The 22478-nt window shown below is 56.5% G+C and overlaps 1 protein-coding gene across 1 annotated transcript in view; it reads right to left on the bottom strand.

The window, feature by feature from the left end:
• Positions 1–5129, bottom strand: part of TBXA2R (thromboxane A2 receptor) — a 55034-nt gene extending 49905 nt beyond the window's left edge. Inside the window, exon 1 of the mRNA XM_050933799.1 lies at positions 4653–5129. The gene's annotated coding sequence lies outside the window, so the exon portion shown is untranslated. The remainder of the gene's footprint in view (positions 1–4652) is intronic.
• Between the last annotated feature and the right edge of the window lie 17349 nt (positions 5130–22478).

The raw sequence follows: 22478 nt of genomic DNA, 5'->3' as shown, positions 1-22478 counted from the left end.
AGATCTCCTACCGGGCAGTCAGGGTTGGCAGGCGGTCACCCCCAGAACAGGAGCACAGAGGCCATGCAATGAGCTGGGATGTTTAGTTCAGGTGTTTACAGAGCCTTGTCTGCACTAGACAGGGCTCAGTGCTATCCTGGCAAACCCTGCAGTGGAGACGCAGCAAGAGGGCATCTGTGGCACGGTTTATCCCAGTGCCCAAACAGAACAAGTGATCCCAGCAAATGTAACTGGGGCCCCACCAGGGCTTTTCCAGCAGGGCCATGTCGGTCAGGACTGGGAGGTTTTTCAGCTGGCAAAACATTTAAGTGTCGACCTGGCCCAGTCTCCCTCTGCCTACCAGGATGTGCCATCCCCAGCGCGGGGAGCCGGACACACGCTAGCTCTGCTCCTGCTAGCAGTTCCAGAGAGCAGTGTGGCGGCAGGACCGGGGGTTAGATGCCCAGGTACAAACCCGCCTGCCCCCCGGCTGCGTACCCAGTAGCAGTGTAGCCACGGCTCACAATAGCAACCTCGGTATGTGCCCCAGTGGAGACTCAAATTCCGTTGTGCTGGGCACTTGGAAATGGAGTCGGCCGCCGCCCATGCACCCCATCATGGCCACAGGTCACACTACCGGCAGCCAGCCTCGGTTTCCCTTCTTGGATTGTTTAAATAACACTTCCCTTGGTCAAAAATACCCCTCCTTGGGGACTAGGCTTTTAATATCAAATTAACTGCAAACAAGAGTCACAAATTCATTCCCAATGCTTCACAATACAAGGTTTCCCTTCCTCCTCCCCAACCTCCCTGCGTGGGGCAGCCCCTGGTCTGCAGCTTCCCTGCAGGAGCCTTTCCTCACTTTGTGAAGACTCTCTGCCAACTTCCTGGGCTCCCACCTGCTGCCCATTCTGGGGACTCCCCAGGTGTGCCTCTTGAGTGGTCAGGGCTGGCTAGCCCCAGCCCCTCGAGCCACCCGGTACAGCACCGCACGAGCACACAGCCCTGCCCCCAAACTGCTGACAGGCTCAACAGCCCGGCCAGGTGGAGACAGGATCCGTAGCCCCATTTCACAGACCGGGAGCTGAGGCCCCAGGGGTGACACTGGGAGGCGGAAAACCTGAGCCTGACCCTGAGCCCCATGGCAGAGAGGGCCCTGTGCTTCAGAACAGCCAGTCCTTGGCTCTAGACCAGACAGTGACAAGGGGGATGCGTAACCCTGCGTGGGGTAGGCCAGCCCTGCCCCCGTGGGAGCTGTCTCACTCCCCTGCTGTACCTCTGCATGCCGACAGAGTCATTCCCTGCACCCTGCTGGCTGCACCATGGCAGATCCTCACCCGGCTCAGCTCCACATGGACCTGAGCACGGAATGAGAACCAGCTCCTGCAGGCTGGGTGAGGAGGTGGCGGAGCAGGCCCCATGGCCCCCACAGGGACTTTGGCTAGAGCAGAACCGCTCAGCCCTGCAGTGCCCCGATGGAGCTCCATGCCCCAACCCATCGTTGCATTGCCCTGGGGCCAGCCTCCAGACAGCCCCTGCAAAGGGCCTGGGGACGCATTTGGAAGGATTGCTGTTATGACTTGTAATTGGAAGCTATCGCAAAGGCCTGGTTCCGCCTGGTTAGCTGGGGTTACTAGGACACACACACACGCGCCCCGGAGCTCGTTGTAATGCAGTCCGTGCAAACTGCCAGCAGCAAGAACAGATCCGTTGCAGCTGAGACCTCACAGGCTGCCCTAAGCTGTGTTTCATTGCGGGCTGGCAGAGACAATACGAACCCTGCCCGGCTCTCGGCATCGGATCCCTGCCACGGACACGAGGCTCCACCTGCGCAGAGCCCGTTGCAGAAACAGGGTCCCCGAGGGCAGAGTGTGACTCTCTGGCTCGGCAGCCCAGCGCAGAGGTGTGGGCGCTTCGCCGCGGGGGCTCCCTGTTTTTCTAATATCAATAAAACACAGAGCCCGGGTGAATTTTCACTGCGCTGCTGCAGCTAGTGTTGATGCCTTTGGCTTTGACAGACTCAGGTTTGTTTTATCAGCCACTGTGGGCTTTTCTAAATTGCTTTTCTTCCAATAAAGGCGTCGGTCGGGTGCACTGGACACCTCGTGCCGCAGTTCTACTGGCTCCACTGGCACTCAGCCACTATACGGATGGGCACCGACAGACAGAAAAGCCCAGAGAGCGAGCGTGAGCGTGAACGCGCGCATGTGCTGCCGGGATCTCTGGACGTTCCTCTCATGTCTCTGGTTTCTCTTGTGCCTCATTGTCCCTTGCAATGTTGCTGAGCACCCTGGTGACTTCAGGAGGCCCCACAGGCAGACGACCTCAAGGGACAGCACATCTTGGGCCGGATTCTGCTCTCGTTTCCACAGGTACAAAGCGGAAGCAGAGCCGGTGCACGTGCTCCAGGCCAACATCAGTGTGACCAACAGGAGAATCTGACCCTGGCCCCTGCAAAGGTCCTAGCTAAGGAGCAGCAAGTCAAGCGGGGGAGAGGCTGGGGTGGGCTGGCCCCTTCTCCCAGTTGCCCCTGCTGATGCAGGCCTCTCCCTGCAGTGTGTTCTCCAGGGCTTGGCCAGCCAGCGCCAAGTAGATGCCCATGATGGAGCTCCATAGAGCTCTCTGTCCCCAGCTCTCTGCAGGTCGGCCTGGGCCTGGGGGCAGTTCCCTACCTGGGGAAATGTCTCGTGGGCTCCCGGCCTGGCCGTGTCTTTGGGCCCTGGTGGCTAAGAGGGGAGTAGGACGTGGGCACTCGCTATGGGGAGGAAAGGCACTGGCAGGGGTCTCACCAGAGGGGAAGGAGACACCCCTCAAAGCATTCCTGCTCTGACCACTGCCCTCCACTGCCAAGCCAAAAATAAAGGCACAAAGGCAGGGCCAACTTGACATCCCCTCCCCTAGCCGTGGGCTGGCGTCCTGCTCCCAAGAGAAGTCCACACCAGCCGTGACAGCCCAGCATGGTACAGCCTCAGCAGGAGCCGCCTGGCCAGGGCAGAAGACAGAACCAGCGTTTGGGGGCCATATGCTGAACAGGGAGGGACCAAGCCACAGACCCCAGAGGGTTCGGCCCCAGGTTCTTGTGCAGCCTGTCTCTGAACTGTCGAGTGCCAAACCTGCCGTACAAGCAGCAGGGGCCTGGCTTGGGGCTTTGATTTGGACTCATCTCTGGGGTCCTTTAGCCCTGGCCATGGCAGCATCTGACACATGCTGGGATCTGGCTTCCCGCTAGCCTGGGCCATCTCTCCCTCCACAGCCCACGGCTCCGTCCTTAGAGGTGCATCAGAGAGAAGCCACGCACACGGGTGAGCACACCGGGCTGTGTGGGTGAACCGGCCCTGTGGGCTCAGAGCAGCACAGCACTCGCTGCCCCTTGTAAGCCAGCCAGAGCAGCTGGTGTCCTGCTTACGTGCATCGGTCTGAGCCAAATCCTCTCATCCCGGGGATACACCCAAGGGCAGCACTTGGCCCCAGAGGCTCCATGGCCTTCAACCAGCCGCATCGCATCGAAGCCCATCACAGACAGCAGCCACACCAACCTCCCCCGGGCACCCTCCGTGCATCGTCCTCCATGGGGCATAGCCAAGTGCCTGCCTGCAATTAGCCACCTCGGCACTTCAAAGCCTGCACTGGGTCACCAGCTTCCACTGGTACAAACCAGCCCCTTTCGCTCCGCTCGGCTGGTGGCTGCCGACCTCAGAACCAGAGAGAAAGTCTCCGCCCTCTTGGCCAAGGGCATCTTGCTGCCTAGATCCAGGGGCAAGCACAGAGGAGAACAAAAAAACTTCTGGGGCTGGAGGGCTGACAGCCGATGGGAGATTACAAAAGCGAAATGTTTATGGTTTGGCTAAGAGATGACTCCAAGGGACATGATAACAGCCTGCAAGTATTTGAAGGTTGTAAGCACTGAGGCTGGAGGGGGATCAGCTCACGCTCAGGGCTGCAGGCTGAAGTTAAGCGAAGGGAAATTCAGACTTGATACCAGGATGTATGTCCTGCGGCTGTGATCACTGTGGATTCGGAGTGACGGGACTTTTATAACAAAGGCTGGCAAAGCTTAAGGGAGCGTGTCATAGGGAATAACCCTGAATAGGCCTTTTCCTCTTCAGTTGTTCGATTTCGTGGAGAGAGGGGCCAGAACAAAGCACATCAGAACTCGGTGGAAGTCTGGAATTGGCTCCAGATACAAACCATGCTCCTGAGCCCATCTTTAATTCAGCTACAGAGAGACAGCTACAGCTGTGGTTAGCTTGCATGAGACCAGCTACACACACAGCTCAGGCGGGCTGGTCACAAGCCACTTCCCCCAAACCCAGTCATTTCATCCCAGCCTCTGACAGAGCCATGCTGCTGATAGCCAGGCGGGCAGTGATGGAAAGAGACTGAATTCCTATTTATTTTGTATCTTTTCCATAAAAGGGAAAAGTGGAAGATCTTTATAGCTGGTGAGGAAGGGATGCCAGGCAGGGGTTGCGTACACACTCGGGTTCAGTCTCTCATCTCACACAGGCTTGGTTTCTATCTGTATTCCCCCCCCCCACAAACATCTGTTGTTAACTTCTATGCTGAGTGAAATTAACACGCCATGGCTGTAACTCACAATTAAAGTTTCTTTTTAAACGAAGCCCTTTTTCGTTTGCAACGCGCTGTGCCAATCAATTATATTTTCCACTTACCTTTGGCAGTGCTAGGTCCTAGGGGTATCCCTGGAAAGAAGGGGTGCGGTGCAACGAAGGAGAAGCGCTCCTGCTTGGCGGGTGGCTGGCTGAAGAACCTCTTTCCCAGCTGATGGAAGCACAGATGTGGGGGGGGAGAAATGACTGTGCAGAGGGGAGGAGAGACAGACCAAGAGAGGCTGCAGCTTTTTAACCGCTATCTTGGCTCCTTCCCCTGAGCCAGCGAGCGAGGCAGACGGGGGTCAGGGGTCAGCGATGGAGCCGAGGATGGGAACTGAAGCTGTGGACCAAGCAGGGAGGTGCATGGGAAGGCTCAGGCACACTCTTGGGGCTGTCCCACAGTGGTGACATGCCACCGCCTACAGGAAAAAGGACCCCAGACCCATGGGCAGACCCTAGTGGAGGGTCCTGGGGGGCAAGGAGCTGGGAAATGACTCAGAAAGGCACCGTCTAGCCTGCATCACAAGACCATAAATAGTTGCCCATCTGCAGCACAGGAGGGGGTGGGATGGAAACAGAGTGCACTACATAGACTGCAGAGCCTCATCCTGCAGAACGGAAGAGAGGCGTTCATTTCCCCTCACCATCCCCCAGCAAAAGCAGCTGGTGAAAGCAGTTAAGGAACCAAGGTATCATAGCGAAGTACTGCTTTCCAAAGCACGAGGGATTTCAAAGCACTTACCAATCACTCAGACCCCCTCCCTCCATGGGATGTGGAAGTATCTTTAAACCCATTGGGCAGAGGGGAAGCTGAGGCACAGAGCAGCTGAGGGCCTGATTCTGCAACTCTTGAGTAAGGATCACTCAGATGATCACAGGCTGCCGAATTGGGCCACGGGTGACTTGTCTGAAGTCACAAAGTGAGTCCTTGGCAGAGCTGAGAACAGAACCCAGGAGTCCTGGTTCCTGTCCCCCACGTCCTGCCCCGTTGAAAACAAATGAGCAAAGGCCTGCTCCTGCTCACACGGAAGTCACGGGGAGTTTTGCCAATGACTTCAGCGAGTTAAGGATCATGAATTACGCAGCCACCCTTCTGCACAAGCAATTGGCGCTGTGATTAATTCCCCGGGAGAAGAGAGGTCGCTCTGTATGAGGCGCTGCACAGCCCGGAGCGTTCAGTGACGTCTGAATGGATTCCACGCCGATGGAGAAGAGACAGGTTCTGGGTGGGGTTGGAGTCTCTGTCCTCGGGATCTTCTGGCTGGGTCAAGCACCCTGAATACCACTGTCCCCATTGCTATAGCTGCGTGGGAACAAGGACACAGAGCATTTGCCTAGAGCTAAATTTATCAACCAGAAACTCCTCATGCTGTCGACTGAGTGTGTTCCGCAGCAGGCGAGCCCTGGCACCCTGACTTTCTAAGGTAGTGAAGGCAACAGTCAAGGTCTCCCCAGGGAAGGCAGCAGGCTGGGCAGAGATGGCCCTGGTAGCGTAGGTGACATCGCTGATAAACTAGCAGGATCACAGGTCGGCACAGAGGCTGTCTCTTGCAGTGAGTGAGGCTGTGTGGTTGAATGGTTAGAGCGGGGCTGCAGGGCTACATTCCAATCCCAGCAACCTGGTCTTGGGCAAGCCCCCTCCCCAAAGTATTCCCCTGGGGGCACGGGACAGAGCCTTGGTCCCCGGCACTCCTATCACATTGCAATTGGCATTAATTTAACGGGGGTCGCTGGTTGGAGGCTCAGCTGAAGCTGTTTGGAATGGCCATGTCTGGGGACAGAATTGTCTGGCTTCTGAGCCACCCGTGTGTCCACACCCCAAACTTATATTGCACATGTGTGTGTGTGTGTGGCAGGCCAGACACCTCCACCCAACCACACACCCTCCCACACATACACACCCCCACCCTCAGCCCCCCTAGACCCTACACACACCCCAAACTCACATTGCACGTGTGTGTGTGGCAGGCCAGACACCCCCACCCAACCACACCCCCACCACACACCCTCCCACACCTACACACCCCCACCCTCAGCCCCCGAGACCCTACACACACTTCAAACTCACATTGCATGTGTGTGGCCAGCCAGACACCCACACCCAACTATACACTCCCCCCACACCCCACACCTACACACCCCCACTCTCAGCCCCCCCAGACCCTACACACACTTCACACACCCCAAACTCACATTGCACATGTGTGTGTGGCCAGCCAGACACCCCCACCCAACCACACACCCCCCCACACACCTACACACGCCCCCACCCTCAGCCCCCCCCCACAGACCCTACACACACCCCACACACCCCAAACTCACATTGCATGTGTGTGGCCAGCCAGACACCCTCACTCAACCACACCCCCCGCACACCTACACACCCCCACCCCCACCCTCAGCCCCCTCACAGACCCTACACACACACCCCATACCCCAAACTCACATTGCATGTGTGTGGCCAGCCAGACACCCCCAGCCAACCACACACACACCCCACACACACCCCACACCTACACACCCTCACTCTCAGCCTCCCCCAGACCCTACACATACCCCACACACCCCAAACTCACATTACACATGTGTGTGTGGCCAGTCAGACACCCCCACCCAACCACACACACCTATACACTCCCACCCCACCCACACCTTACACACACACATACCCCCCCATGTGCACATCCCACACACACCAAACTCATATTGCACATGTGTGTGTCTGGACAGCCAGACTCCCCCATCCAACCACACACACACACACACACACACACACACACACACACCAGCCCCCCACACCCTACACACACACACTCCACGCACACCCCACTCATATGCACACACCCCACTTACCCACACACACACACCACACCTACACACCACCACCCTCAGCCCCCTCAACCCCCTACACACACCCCACACCCCACGCACAAACCCCACGCCACCCGCCCACCCATACACACACGAGCAGCCCCCTACACCCCCTACACACATTCCAGCCCCCCATAGTCCATGCACACTCCACTCACCCCCACACCTACACATTCTCACCCCACCACCAGCCCCCCCCACACCCATGCCATCGCCCCACACCTACACACACGCACAGCCCCCCCAGACCCTACATACACACCCACATGCTCCACACACATTCCACTCACACACACACACACACACACACCCCACACCACCCACTCACCCACACCCCTTACACACACACACACACCACCCCCCACACACCCTATGCCACCCCACACACACCTACACACACACACACACACACGAGCTCTGGGTGTTGTTATATAAATACATTGCCTGCCTGTTGCCAGGGCCGGTGCAAGGATGTTTCGTGCCCTAGGCAAAACTTCCACCTTGTGCCCACCCCACCCCACACCTACACACTCCCACCCCCACCCCCAGTCCCCCCAGACCCTACACACACCCCATACACCAGGTCCCAAGTCCCCGCCCTGAGGCGCCCCTCCCCCCGCAGCAGCTCCCCATCCCCCACCCTCTGCCTTGAGGCACCCCCCCACCCTAGCTCACCCCTGCTCCACGCACAAGCAGCCCGAGCACGCCATCGCTGCTTCACTTCTCCCGCCTCCCAGTGCCAATCAGCTTAGGCACCGCAAGCCTGCGAGGCGGGAGAAGAGAAGCAGCCATGGCGTGCTCGGGATGCTTGTGCGCGGAGCAGGGGTGAGCAGGGGCGGGGAGTTCCCCTGCGTGTCACCCCCCCCTTACTTGCTGCAGGCGGCCCTCCCCACGCTCCCCTGCCCCAGCTCCCTCCCCCTAAATGCCAGCGACTACCGAGGCGCCCAAAGATCCAGCCACCGTGGTCGCTGCCGAAAAAAATGGCGCCCCCTGAATCCTAGCGCCCTAGGCGACCGCCTAGGTCGCCTAAATGGTTGCACCGGCCCTGCCTGTTGCTACTCAAGGATCTCCAAACACTTAACAAACAGGAATTAACTGAGTCTGACAAAAACTCAGACAATAAGACATGTCGCTTTTATTGCCGGCGACGCTGCTTGTCTGCACGACCGGGTTACGGTGGCAGAGCTCCAAGGTATCCCCATGTGTAATGACAACACATCCAGGATGACCTAGTGACCGGTCTGGGTCAGATCCCAGGAGACCCCGGTATCCAGCGACAGGCCAGAGGGCAGACCCCGGGGCAGGCAGCAGGAGCACCGCCAGGGAAGCAGCCCTAAGCAGGGGGATCCCAGCTGCGTGGACAATTTCCTGCGCTGGGTTTAAATACAAGCAGAGATGCAGTCAGGACTCCGGAGCTCCGCCTGTCCCCTGCCCGAGTTGTGCTTCTAGTTCTGGCCCTGCTAGGGGGTGACTGGGTGGCAGGTGGGAGCCCACTAGCACCCGAGTGCCTCACGGAGCAGGGCCCTGGCAGAGGAAGTAACCCCACCTCCCTGAGCAAGGGAAGGACGCGGCCGTCAGCCTGGCCGTGCTGACACTGGGTTAGACCGGCGATGCTGAGGGGTGCGGGCGTTTCACACCCCGGGGCACCGGCGTTATGTCCAGCTAAGTTCTACGCACTGAGCAGGCCTGAGACACTGATCTGCCCCAGGTCACCCAGCCAGCTGGGGAGAGAGCCCAGCTCTTCAGGGCTGCCACAATCCCAGCCCTGTCTGGAGGCTGGGTGGGCGAGGGAATAGATACGAGCAGCTCGCTGGGCAGTGTGTCAGATGGGCAGCTGGCTAGATCAGCCTGGACAGAAAGGCGGGTGACTAGGGAGACGCTGGATGAAGGCCCAGTAGGCAGGTTAACACTGTATCTAATCTCACCCTCGTATTTATAATTCACCATCACTTTGCTGTAACCTTTCCTCCCCGCCTCCGCCCTCCCCCCATTTTCCCTCTTCTGAACTCGGACAGGGAGTAGCACTGGGCATCTTAATCTGGGTTAGTCACTTGTTTATGATGTGGTGAATTCCATTGCCACGGGGCGGGGGTGTCCACCCCTAGCACTGTCCAACCCCACGGTCCCTGCGGGCTGGGGCCAGGCCGCCCGCGGATGACAGACGGATGACTCGGCCAGCCGGAGTGTCAGCAGCCAGGTCACTGCAGCTGGGAAGCCCCAAGCCAAGCTGAGCAGGGAACGGACTGAGCATTGGTCAGCACGTCCTGGGGTCAGGGGCCAAGCTGCACTGGAGGGCAGCATAATGCCCAGCGGCCAGGAGTGCCTGGGACTGGGACTATACGCGAGGCCTGTAGCTGCTCCTTGCCTCTCCTGGCCGGGCAGTGACTCCCAGAGGAGCCAGGCAGTTATAAACGCTGCTTTCCCAAAGGGAGCGAGGGTGCTCTCTTCCCAGGAGAGAGCCGCACTACCCACGTGCATGGCTCCGCCCAAGCCAGGGCACTCAGATGAAACCGAGCCATCTGCCGGCCACGTTCACTGCACATTGCACCCACCGCGGCATGGAGCAGGGCGCTTGTGGGATGCACCTGGGGGCTTTCCGATCAGAGTCCCTCTGCTCTCACCGCCCTGGCAGAAAGCCACTGCAGCTGGGACATTCCAGGCTTGGGAATTTTCCACACACCCTGTGGCTGTTTGCGTCTTCCCAGCAGCTCAAACACAGCTCAGATCCTCCTGCTCCAAAAGCACAGGTCCCAGCTAGCTGGGCTCACAGAGAATCCCCCTTAGCTGTGCGGGATCTGTGACACACAGTCCAGCAGTCCTGGTCCCGTCCATTAGCAAGTGGTGGCGTGCATACACACTTGCCTCCATTATCATACCTTGCATTGCACCACTTTCCCCTGGGTCCAAAAGCCCAGGGACTGGATTCTGAGCAAATGACCCGGTGTTTGTCTACACTGCAAGAGAAGAAACCCCTGGCAGTGAGGTTCAGAGCCCGGTCAGGTGGCATTACGGGGCTAGAACAGCAGTGTAGCCCTGCCTGCTTGGGCTGGAGCTTGGCCTTTGCAATCTGGCGAGAGGGGAGGGTCTCAGAGCCCGGCTCCAGCCCGAATGGGAACATTCACTGCTATTTCTAGCCCCCTTGTGCAAGGCCCAGGCAGCTGACCTGGGCCCTGACACTCATGTTCCCCGTGGAGGGGTTGCAGGATGGCAGCACCCTGGGGCCAGCACAGTGAAGATCTGGGTGCTCTCAACTCTAGGGAGCAGGCAGGTCTGAGCTGCTGCCACTACCAGGGGCAAGGAAAATAGGTTTGCACTCGTTATTTATTTGGCCTTCATTCCTGTGGGTGCTTGGGTCTGTAATATGAGCACACCCCATGAGCACCTGAAGCAGGGCAGGGCCATTGTGTAACTGGGGAACTGAAACCAGAAGTGGTTTGGCCAAGGTCACCCAGAGAGTCTGCAATGAAACAGAGACATGAACCCAGGTGTCCCACGTCCCAAGCGAGCGCGCTAACTCCCGGGGCCAGCTAAAGATGGCCAGGAAGGCCCCACAGGCCCAGCTGGCCAGTGCAGCTCGGAGCGGGCCACGCGGTATGGAACGAGTTCTCTCTGGAGAACGCGCTGACTGTCTGGGCTCCCGCAGGGCTTGTGGACCGAGTGTTCCTCACCCCCTTAGGCCGGGGCTGTTGTGAGCAGCCTGAAGACCCAAACACAACTGTTCGTGCCGAGGGTGCGGGTAATGCAAATAACAACCTTAGCTACGAGATTTAGAGTGACAGCATCCAATTTTATAGCAAACGTCACCCTCCTCCAGGGGTTTTATAAACCAGGTGAATCACAGCGCCTATCACTGACATGCAGCTGCCTCTGGGGTGGGACTTGTCAGCTGAATCACAGCTTAAGCCAGGAACTGCAGAGTAGTGCATGCTAGTGAAACTGCAGGGGGATTGTGTACAGGAAGGCTGGAGGGAACTTGGCCAGGACCCCAGCGTAACATCGCTGTTCTTGTGCCCTGGGCTCTTTAATGACCGAGTCTGGGCAATACTCCACAGCCAATGACTCCACAGCGCCCCCTAATGCCACTGGCTCAGAAGTTAGGAGGGCGCCTACTGCAGCTCCGCCCCCCTGCAAGCTTTCCATGGCACCCTCCCAACCGAGCCCTGACCCTTCGCAGCGTGCGACTCCCAACACAGTCGCAGCGCCCGGGGGGCTGATGCTGACGGAGATGCAGCCAACCCGCCTCCTAGGTCACTCTGCTTTGGATGCTGCGTCTGTTTATCTGGCCTAGCCTAGCAACCAGGGTGTTTCCGCTCTTCCCTAGCTGTCAGGTCTGACGCTCTGCAGCCCCCCGCCAGAAGCCAGCGCTGGGAGCAGCCAAGGCATCCAGCGCAGATGGATGGGCCCCTTTGATCTGCCTTGCTTTGAAGGCGCCCAGCCCCTCTGGAAATGTTACTTCTGAGCGGGGCCGTGTGAACAGTGCAGCCTGTGATGCTGTGGCAGCTGGCAGGACACTAGCAACTCACAGCCCCTGGGTCGGGGCTCGAACCCCTGGCCAGCTCTGCCCCCGGTGTCAGGCCGAGCTCTCTCACTCACCCCTTCTCACGTCGCCTGCCTCCTTCCCCCAGGCTAGCCCAGTGCTCACCACTCCCTCGCCCCGCAGTTTGGTCTCAGCCCTGCCTGGTATCTCTGCTCCCATCAAGTCTTGTCTGTCCCAGGTCCACCGCAGCGCTCCCAGCCTGCGACCCCCTGTGCTGGTGCATTCACTCCCAGCTGCTCTCCTTTGGCTGCTGCAGCCAGGCCGGAGCAGAAGCAGCTAGCAGGGAGGTGCCCGCAGGGGTGCAGTGAAACGGGAAGTGCTCAGTGCGCCTGTTACTCACCACCGGCCACCTGCCCCTTGGGCTCACTGGAGAATGGCCAAGCAGCCCTGTGGCTGAGAGACGGGAGCAGGGCTGCTAGACAATCCGAGCCCTAGTCCCAGCTCTGTGGCTTCACCTCTCTATGCCCATGGGGGACAAAGCTGACTCTGAGCACATCCGATGGGCGGTGCCAAGCACCATTCTGCGTGGGCTGACCCTGCTGTCCTCGGGACAGGCGAGCAGGCCGAGAGGGTGGTCTCCTCTGCGGGGATTGTAGGACCAGACACATCAGGAAGAGCCCCTCACTCAGGGTCGACTCCAACAATTCCCCAGTGCTCATTCTCACACACCCCAAGGCCACGGGTTCAGTTTGCAACAAACAAGGCCCCTGATGGGATCCTAGGCAGATCCAGCTGGGCTCTGGGAGCTGCTGGGCTGCTTTGGCTAATGGCCGGGAAATGTGTTTGCATGTCAGCAGGCCCTGGCAGAGCCAAGGACACATTTGTCCCTGAACTCGCCTCGTACAGCAAGAGAGACTAGCTTGGCCACTCAGACCACATCCAGGCCTGGCTCCAGAACCAGGCTTGTCCCCATGCCTGCTGGCCCAGCTGACTCAGCCTCTCTAAATGATGAGACTGCAGGGCAGAGGGAGCCTTGCGGAGAGGCAGATGAGCAGAGCCAAAGGAGAAGAACTGTGGACACGCTGGGTGGCTCAGTCACTGGGCAGTGTAGAATTCAGCTGTCTAATTAAAAACCATTGAAATCTATCCTTTCTGAAAGGGAGGAGAAGGATGTGGAAAACCAGGGAAGGTTCAGAAGAGCTACAAGAACAATTTGGGGTCTGGAGAACCTGCCTCACGGTGGGAGGCTGAAGATACACACGCTATTTCCTGGGCTGGGAGGAGGTTAAGCTCCTACCTGGGGGAAGATCTCTGAGAGCAGAGGGCCTTTAATGAAGCAGACAAAGGCCGAGTGAGATCCAGGGGCTAGAAACTGACGCTATATCAGTTGAGACTAGAAATCCGAGGGCTGTTTCACGTGGGAGGGTGATTAGCCATGGGAACGAGGCAGGTGGGGGATTCGCCATCATTTGGGATCCTTATGTGAGGACTCACTCACAAAAATATGCTCCAGCTCAGCACGAGCCCTGGGCAAGCCAAGGAATGAGTGGGCGGCCTGGGGAACCCAGAAAGACAGGCTGGTCCCATCTGGCCTGGGCATCAATGAACTGCGGGAGGGCCCAGCTCCCGGTGGGCGAAGGCACAAATAAGGAGCTGACTGCCAGAGCTGGGGAAACTGGCTTCAGGGTGGGGTGAATGGGAGTGCGATGGGTTTGGAGTCCAGACAGAGTAGCCCAGGTTCCCAAGACAACTAATGGTTTTGGGGGCCCAACTTGCCACCCCTTAAAGGAGCCTGATTCCCTCTATGCGGGTGTTAAGGTCCCTTGAGGGCATCTCATGTTGCGTCCCCTGAAATCACTCGTCATTTTGGAATGCGTACCCAGGGAGTCCAAACCCTAGCACCCACCAGGACTTGAGACCCTCGCAAGATGATCTTGGATGCTCAGGGCTGAAATCCTGCCCAGGGGGGCCAAGGATCAGCTCCCGCCCATGCAAGGTCTCAGCCCATACGCTTCCCTTGGCGAACCCAGCAGAGGAGTCTAGGCTGGAATCCTCTCAGATTCACTCCAGAAACTCTAGTGAAGTCAAAGAGGAGTCTCTGCCCCCCACAGGGTCTGTTCATTCATCACTCCTTGCTTCATTCATCACATCTCCCTCCCCTTTGGCCACTCTCGTGTCTGCAGCGACAAGCCATAGGGAGCCCAAAACCAAGACAGAAGAGTAATTCCTGGGTTCCTGAAAGACTGAGATGCTGACTCCAACGAGCCTCCCCAGTAGCGGCTTTAACCCAGAGCCAACATAGAATCATGGAATCATACAAGATTAGGGTTGGAAGAGACGTGAGGAGGTCACCTAGTCAAAGTAGGACCAACCCCAACTAAATCATCCCAGCCAGGGCTTCACCACCCTCCTAGTGAAACAGTGTTTCCTAATATCCAACCTAGACCTCCCCCACTGCAACTTGAGACCATTGCTCCTTGTTCTGTCACCTGCCTCCACTGAGAACAGCCTAGATTAGGGGCCAGCAACCTTTCAGAAGTGCTGGGCCGAGTCTTCATTTATTCACTCTAATTTAAGGTTTCACGTGCCAGTAATATACTTTAACATTTTTAGAAGGTCTCTGTCTATAAGTTTATAATAAATAATTAAACTATTGTTGTATGTAAAGTAAATAAGGGTTTTTAAATGCTTAAGAAGCTTCATTTAAAATTAAATTAAAATGAAGAGCCACCCGGACTGGTGGCCAGGACCTGGGCAGTGTGAGTGCCCCTGAAAATCAGCTCCGTGTGCTGCCTTCGGCACGCCTGCCATAGGTTGCCTACCCCTGGCCCCTCTCCAATTTGTCCACATCCCTTCTGTGGTGGGGGGACCAAAACTGGACACAATACTCCAGGTGTGGCCTCACCAGTGCTGAATAGAGGGGAAAAATCACTTCCCTCGATCTGCTGGCAATGCTCCTACTAATGCAGCCCAAAATGCCGTTAGCCTTCTTGGCAACAAGGACACACTGCTGACTCACATCCAGCTTCTCGTCCACTGTAGTCCCCAGGTCCTTTTCTGCAGAACTGCTGCTTAGTCAGTCGGTCCCCAGCTTGTAGCAGTGCATGGGATTCTTCCATCTTAAGTGCAGGACTCTGCACTTGTCCTTGTTGAACCTCATCAGATTCTTTTGGCCCAATCCTCCAATTTGTCTAGGTCACTCCGGATCCTATCTCTACCCGCCAGCATATCTACCTTTCCCCCAAGCCTAGTGTCATCTGCGAACTTGCTGAGGGTGCAATGCATCCCGTCCTCCAGATCTTTAATGAAGATGTTAAACAAAACCAGCCACAGGACCAAACCCTGGGGCACTCCGCTTGATACCGGCTGCCAACTAGACATGGAGCTGTTGATCACTACCCGTTAAGCCCGACAATCTAGCCAGCTTTCTATCCACCTTATAGTCCATTCATCCAGCCCATAGTTCTTTAACTTGCTGGCAAGAATACTGTGGGAGACCGTATCAAAAGCTTTGCTAAAGTCAAGGTATATCACATCCACTGCTTTCCCCATATCCACAGAGCCAGTTATCTCATCACAGAAGGCAATTAGGTTGGTCAAGCATGCAGGGGCGGCTCCAGGCACCAGCACGCCAAGCGCGTGCTTGGGGCAGCAAGCCACAGGGGGGGCTCTGCCGGTCACCACAAGGGTAGCTGGCAGGTTGCCTTTGTCGGCATGCCTGCAGAGGGTCCACTGGTCCCACGGCTTCGGCGGACTTCCTGCAGGTTGCCACCGAATCCACGGGACCGGGGTCCTCCCGCAGGCAAGCCGCCGAAGGCAGCCTGCCTGCAGTGCTTGGGGCAGCAAAATACCTAGAGCCGCCCCTGTGGCTATGACTTGCCCTTGGTGAATCCATGCTGACTGTTCCTCATCACTTTCCCCTACCCAAGTGCTTCAAAATGGATTCCTTGAGGACCTGCTCCAACATCAGCCAACTCCCTCAGCACCCTCGCATGCAGTGCATCCAGCCCCATGGGCTTGTGCATGTCCAGCTTTTCTAAATAGTCCTTAACCTGGTCTTTCACCACTGAGGGCTGCTCACCTCCTCACCATACTGTGCTGCCCAGTGCAGCAGTCTGGGAGCTGACCTTGTCTGTGAAGACTGAGGCAAAAAAAGCATTGAGTACTTCAGCTGTTTCCACATCATCTGTCACTAGGTTCCCTCCCCCATTCAATAAAGGTCCCACACTTTCCTTGACTTTCTTCTTGTTGCTAACATACCTGTAGAAACCCTTCTTGTTTCCCTTCACATCCCTTGCTAGCTTCAACTCCAATTGTGCCTTGGCCTTCCTGATTACACCCCTGCAAGCTCGAGCAATATTTTTATATTCCTCCCTAGTCATCTGTCCAAATTTCCACTTCTTGTAAAATTCCTTTTTGTGTTTAAGCTCACCGAAGATTTCTCTGTTTAGCCAAGCTGGTCGCCTGCCAGATTTGCTATTCTTTCTGCACATCGGGTTGGTTTGTTCCTGCACACTCAATAAGGTTTCTTTAAAATACAGCCAACTCTCCTGGACTCCTTTCCCGCTCACATTAGCCTCCCACGGGATCCTGCCCATCAGTTCCCTGAGGGAGTCAAAGTCTGCTTTTCTGAAGTCCAGGGTCCGTATTCTGCTGCTCTCCTTTCTTCCTTTTGTCAGGATCCTGAACTCGACCATCTCATAGTCACTGCTGCCCAGGTTGCCACCCACTTCTACTTCCCCTACCAATTCTTCCCTGTTTGTAAGCAGCAGATCAAGAGGAGCATGGCCCCTAGTTGGTTCCTCCAGTACTTGTACCAGGAAGCTGTCCCGAACACGCTCCAAAAACTTCCTGGATTGTCTGTGCACTGCTGTATCGCTCTCCCAGCAGATGTCAGGATGATTGAAGTTCCCCATGAGAACCAGGGCCGGTGATCTAGTAACTTCTGTTAGTTGCCTGGGGAAAGCCTCATCCCCCTGGTCTGGTCCTCTATAGCAAACGCCCACCATGACTTAAATACAAGGGGGGAACAGTTGTTGAGCATGAGGGGTTCACCCATGTATAGGAGACCCTTCCAGTGAAGTGGGCAATGAAGGCAGCGGGCAGCAGGGTGTGCTCCCCGTTGTTGTAACGCGCCGTAGGAGCAGGGTCTCTCTTGAGTCCATGGTTTTAGTGCCTAGTAGAGGTAGGAACTGAAGCTCCCAGGCTTACCTTTGAGGGTGTTGGGCAGATTTCCTTTGAAGCTCAGACTGAGAGGGCAGCTAGGCATGATCACTTTGAAAGCGGGTCAGTTTTGTAACCAGGATGATGCGTAACCTAGGGACGAGGCCCAGGCCTAGGAGCCGGGCATGCTGGGTTCTAGCCTCTGCTGAGGGAGATGACTGGTGATGAGGACCACAAGTCAGGCTTTCTGCATTCTGCTGAGGCTTGGGGAGGGGACTATGGTCGAGTGCCCAGAGGAGGCGCTAGAGAGTTGAGGGTCTGTGTGTGATCATGGGATGTTGCCTGTATGATACTATTTCCCCACCTTGCTGGGGGACTGGGACCCTGCTAGGGCTGGTGCCTGTAAGTTGCTTTGAGATCCTCATAATGCTGGTGGTGTTAGCACAGGGGAGGCAACCTATGGCACACAAGCTGATTTTCAGTGGCACTCACACTGCCCAGGGCCTAGCCGCTGGCCCAGGGGGCTCTGCATTTTAAATGAAGCTTCTTAAACATTTAAAAAACCTTATTTACTTTACATACAACAACAGTTTAGTTATTTATTATAGACATATAGAAAGAGACCTTTTAAAAGCGTTAAAATGTATGACTGGCACGAGAAACCTTAAACCAGGGTGAATAAATGAAGCCTCGGCACAGCACTTCTTAAAGGTGGCCAACCTCTGTGTTAGTGTCTGTGTGACACACCATTCCCATTCTCTGAACGCTCCATGCTGCCTGAGGACAATATGGAAACTCCCCCCCACACCACCCCTGCACACACCCCCTCTGATCCTCGCAGTCACTCTGCAAACACTGAAACTGGCAACAGAAAAATGGTTTCCAAGCAGGAGCGTTTTAGAGCCAAAGCCTGTGTGTATAATGATTCCCAGCATCATTCGCTAATGGTGATGGAAGAGATCCTGGCACCAGGCCCTGGAGCCAGCTGCTCCCTGGTGAGCCTCCCATCCGCAGTCAAGTCTAGCGAGATGAAAGGGTTGTTTCGGAAGAGACTGGAAGGGATCCAGCTCTTACTCCAGGGCATGAAGCTGGCCCAGCCGAAGGGTGAGCGGAAGGTCCCCAGGCAGACACACCCAAAGGAGGCATTGGGGAGACTGGGTGGCCCAGAGAAGCTGGTAGGGGAGAGCTGAGAGGCCCGGAGAGGACTGTGGGGAGAGTGAAAGGGGCCAGAGGAGCGAATAGGCAGCTCCCAGGGCGAGTGGTGGAGCTCAGAGGGGATACAAGAGCAATTAGATACACTGCACACAGCTGACAAGGGGATTCGGCCCCATGCTGCTCACCGCACCCACATCCTACTCGCTCCAGGACTCCAACCCTGGGCAGGGAGCGGACTGGCTCTGTGCATGGCACTACCTTCACTCGGCTTGGTGGCATGGTGCTGGCTCTGTGCATGGCACTACCTTCACTCGGCTTGGTGGCAGCATCTGGCCTAGGTTCCAGAACAGCCCAGGAGGCTGCTCCCCATCCTGCAGGAAAGGCCTGTGGGAATCACGATTCGGGGCCTTTGGAGAGTTTCTGGCTGGACCAGGAGGAAGCCGGCGCCAGTGTAGACAGTGTACTGGGGACGCTGGCTCCAGCAGTGCCAGCTCGCCCTTGTGCACAGGGCGAAAGGGGGAGTGAGGCTCATGCTGCTGTCTGGAATGGGGTTGTTACCCCATGGCAGAGGAGTTTGCAGCAGCCTCTTAGGATGCCTGCTTCAGAGAGGAATCTCCAGAGGCAGGTAGGGGAGGAGAGAGCATCCAGTTCTGAACAAGGTGCCATGTGTAGCCAAGATTGCACACGTGGGTGTATGTGTATTTGCGTGTAGCCCTGGGTGGATACGTGTGTGTGTGTGTGTGTGTGTGTGCGTGTGTAGCCCTGGGTGGATGTGTATGTGAGTCTGTGTGTGTATTTGTGTGTAGGGGGGTGCATACATGGGTGTATGTATATCTGTGTGTAGCCCTGAGTGGATACATAGAATCATAGAATATCAGGGTTGGAAGAGACCTCAGGAGGTCATGTAGTCAAATCCCCTGCTCAAAGTAGGACCAACCCCAACTAAATCATCCCAGCCAGGGCTTTCTCAAGCCTGACCTTAAATACCTCAAAGGATGGAGATTCCACCTGCTCCCTAGGGAACCCATTCCACTGCTTCACCCCCCTCCTAGTGAAACAGTGTTTCCTAATGTCCAACCTAGACCTCCCCCACTGCAACTTGACACCATTGCTCCTTGTTCTGTCATCTGCCACCTCTGAGAATAGCCGAGCTCCATCCTCTTTGGAACCCCCCTTCAGGTAGCTGAAGGCTGCTATCAAATCCCCCCCTCACTCTTCTCTTCTACAGACTAAATAAGACCTGTTCCCTCAGCCTCTCCTCATAAGTCATGTGCTCCAACCCTCTAATCATTTTTGTTGCCCTTAGTTGGACTCCTTCTAATTTTTCCTCATCCTTTCTGTAGTGGGGGGCCCAAAACTGGACACAACACTCCAGGTGTGGCCTCACCGGTGCCGAATAGAGGGGAATAATCACTTCCCTCGATCTGCTGCCAATGCTCCTATTAATACAGCCCAATATGCCGTTAGCCTTCTTAGTAACAAGGGCACACTGTCGACTCATATCCAGCTTCTCATTCATTGTAATCCCCAGGTTCTTTTCTGCAGAACTGCTGCCTAGTCATTCGGTCCCCAGCTTGTAGCAGTGCATGGGATTCTTCCGTCCTAAGTGCAGGACTCTGCACTCGTCCTTGTTGAACCTGATCAGATTTCTTTTGGTCCAGTCCTCCAATTTGTCTAGGTCACTCTGGACCCTATCCCTACCTTCCAGTGTATCTATCTCTCCCAGCAGCTTAGTGTCATCTGCATACTTGCTGAGGGTGCAATCCATCCCATCATCCAGATCATTAATGTTGAACAAAACCGACCTCAGGACTGACTCCTGGAGCACTCCGCTTGATACCGGCTGCCAACCAGACATCGAGCCATTGATCACTACCTGTGAGCCCGACGATTCAGCCAGCTTTCTATTCACCTTATAGTCCATTCATCCAATCCATACGTCTTTAACTTGCTGGCAAGAATACTGTGGGAGACCGTATCAAAAGCTTTGCTAAAGTCAAGGCATATCACATCCACCGCTTTCCCCTCATCCACAGAGCCAGTTATCTTGTCATAGAAAGTAATCAGGTTGGTCAGGCATGATTTGTCCTTGGTGAATCCATGCTGACAGTTCCTGATCACCTTCCTCTCCTCCAAGTGCTTCAAAATGGATTCCTTGAGGACCTGCTCCATGATTTTTCCTGGGACAGAGCTGAGGCTGACTGGTCTGTAGTTCCCCAAATTCTCCTTCTTCCTTTTTTTAAAGATGGGCACCACACATTTGCCTTTTTCCAATCATCCCGGACCTCCCCCGATTGCTACGATAATGGCATTTTCAAAGATAATGGCCAATGGCTTTGCAATGACATCAGCCAATTCCCTCAGCACCCTTGGATGCACTGAATCCGGCCCCATGGGCTTGTGCATGTCCAGCTTTTCTAAACAGTCCTTAACCTGGTCTTTCACCACTGAGGGCTGCTCACCTCCTCCGCATACTGTGCTGCCCAGTGCAGCAGTCTGGGAGCTGACCTTGTCTGTGAAGACCAAAGCAGAAAAAGCATTGAGTACTTCAACTTTTTCCACATCATCTGTCATTAGGTTGCCTCCTCTGTTCAGTATGGGTCCCACACTTTCCCTGACCTATGTGTGTGTGTAGGTGGGTGCATACGTGGGTGTCTGGGCATTTCTGTGTCAGTGAGACTCTGGGGGAGTGTAGAACTGCAAAGGGGGGGGGCGGAAATGACCAGATTAACCCTTCCCATTCTGATGCCTTATTGGCTTCCATGTGAGTGAGAAAAGAGGGATGCCAAGAGCCAGGTTCACCCAGCCAGGGAGCAGCCAGGCAGCCAGAAGGCCTGGAATTGGCCTGGCACATCCAGAACTGAATGGATGTGTGTGACGAACTGGGAATGTTCTTAATGTTTTCTCTGAATACTGTGTTGGTGCCTCAGTGTCCCCATGGCAGTTCTTAAGTATCTGGCAGAGCAAAGGGACAGTGCACCTAAATGCCTGGCACTCTGTCTCCTGGCAACTGATGGCCCGGGCCCCTCCCCTGCAAAGGTGCCAGCTGAAGGTGTTGGAGACAAAGGGATCAGGTGACATCCTGGCCCGGGAAAGGGGCTGAGCAGAGAGGAGGGGCTGGGAGGGGTTGTTAGTCTGGAGCTGGCTGGGGTCAAGGGTGGAGGGCAGATCTGGGGGTCTGGCTCACTGACCCCAGAATGGACCCGGCCGAGGGGTCCGGTTCTCTGTACCTACAAGCTCTGTTTTAGACCCTGTTCCTGTCATCGAATAAACCTCTGTTTTACTGGCTGGCTGAGAGTCACGTCTGAGTGCAAAGTGGGGGTGCAGGACCCTGTGGCTTCCCCAGGACCCCACTGGGGTGGACTCGCTGTGGGAAGCGCCTGGAGGGGCAGAGGATGCTGAATGCTCCAAGGAGAGACCCAGGAGGTGAAGCCGTGTGAGCTTCTTGCCCTGAACAAGTCTGCTCCAAGGGAGAGGAGGCTCCCCAAAGTCCTGAGTGGCTTGGTGGGGAGCAGTTCCGGAGCATCGCCCGGTGACTCCGTGACAGTGTGTAAACCAACCAGAACCAGAGCAAGGGAGCAGGCAATGAGGCAGGCGAAGGGCGCTGAGCAGGTGCTGACCCCACGCGAGGAACTGAGAGATGCATGGACAGGCTCACATGACAGCACTGTCCTGAGGCCTCACTTTTCTCAGAACTTAGGAGACCATCTCTGTGTGTCCAGTCGCTGTAGGGTCGCCACCCATCTAATGGCTGGTAACTGGTCCCCCTGCCCTGCCTCTTCCCCCAAGGCCCCGCCCCTGCCACGCCTCTTCCCCAAGACCCCGCCCCTGCCACACCTCTTCTCCCAAGGCCCTGCCTCTGCCCCACCTCTTTCCCCAAGCCCCACCCCTGCCACGCCTCTTTCTAAGGCCCTGCCCCTGCCACGCCTCTTTCCAAGGCCCCACCCCTGTCACACCTCTTCCCCCAAGGCCCCGCCCCTGCTCCACCTCTTCCTTCAAGGCCCCGCCCCTGCCACACCTCTTCCCAAGGCCCCACCCCTGTCACACCTCTTTCCAAGGCCCCGCCCCTGCCACGCCTCTTCCCAAGGCCCCACCCCTGCCCCACCTCTTTCCCCAAGGCCACGCCCCTGCCTCACCTCTTCCCCCAAGCCCCCGCCCCTGCCACACCTCTTCCCAAGGCCCCGCCCATGCCACGCCTCTTTCCAAGGCCCCGCCCCTGC

Source organism: Gopherus flavomarginatus, chromosome 24 (genome assembly GCF_025201925.1).
Source record: "Gopherus flavomarginatus isolate rGopFla2 chromosome 24, rGopFla2.mat.asm, whole genome shotgun sequence".
Taxonomy (NCBI): Eukaryota; Metazoa; Chordata; order Testudines; family Testudinidae; genus Gopherus; species Gopherus flavomarginatus.
Note: the sequence above shows the minus strand (reverse complement) of the source record. Positions and strands in the feature narration are given on the sequence as shown.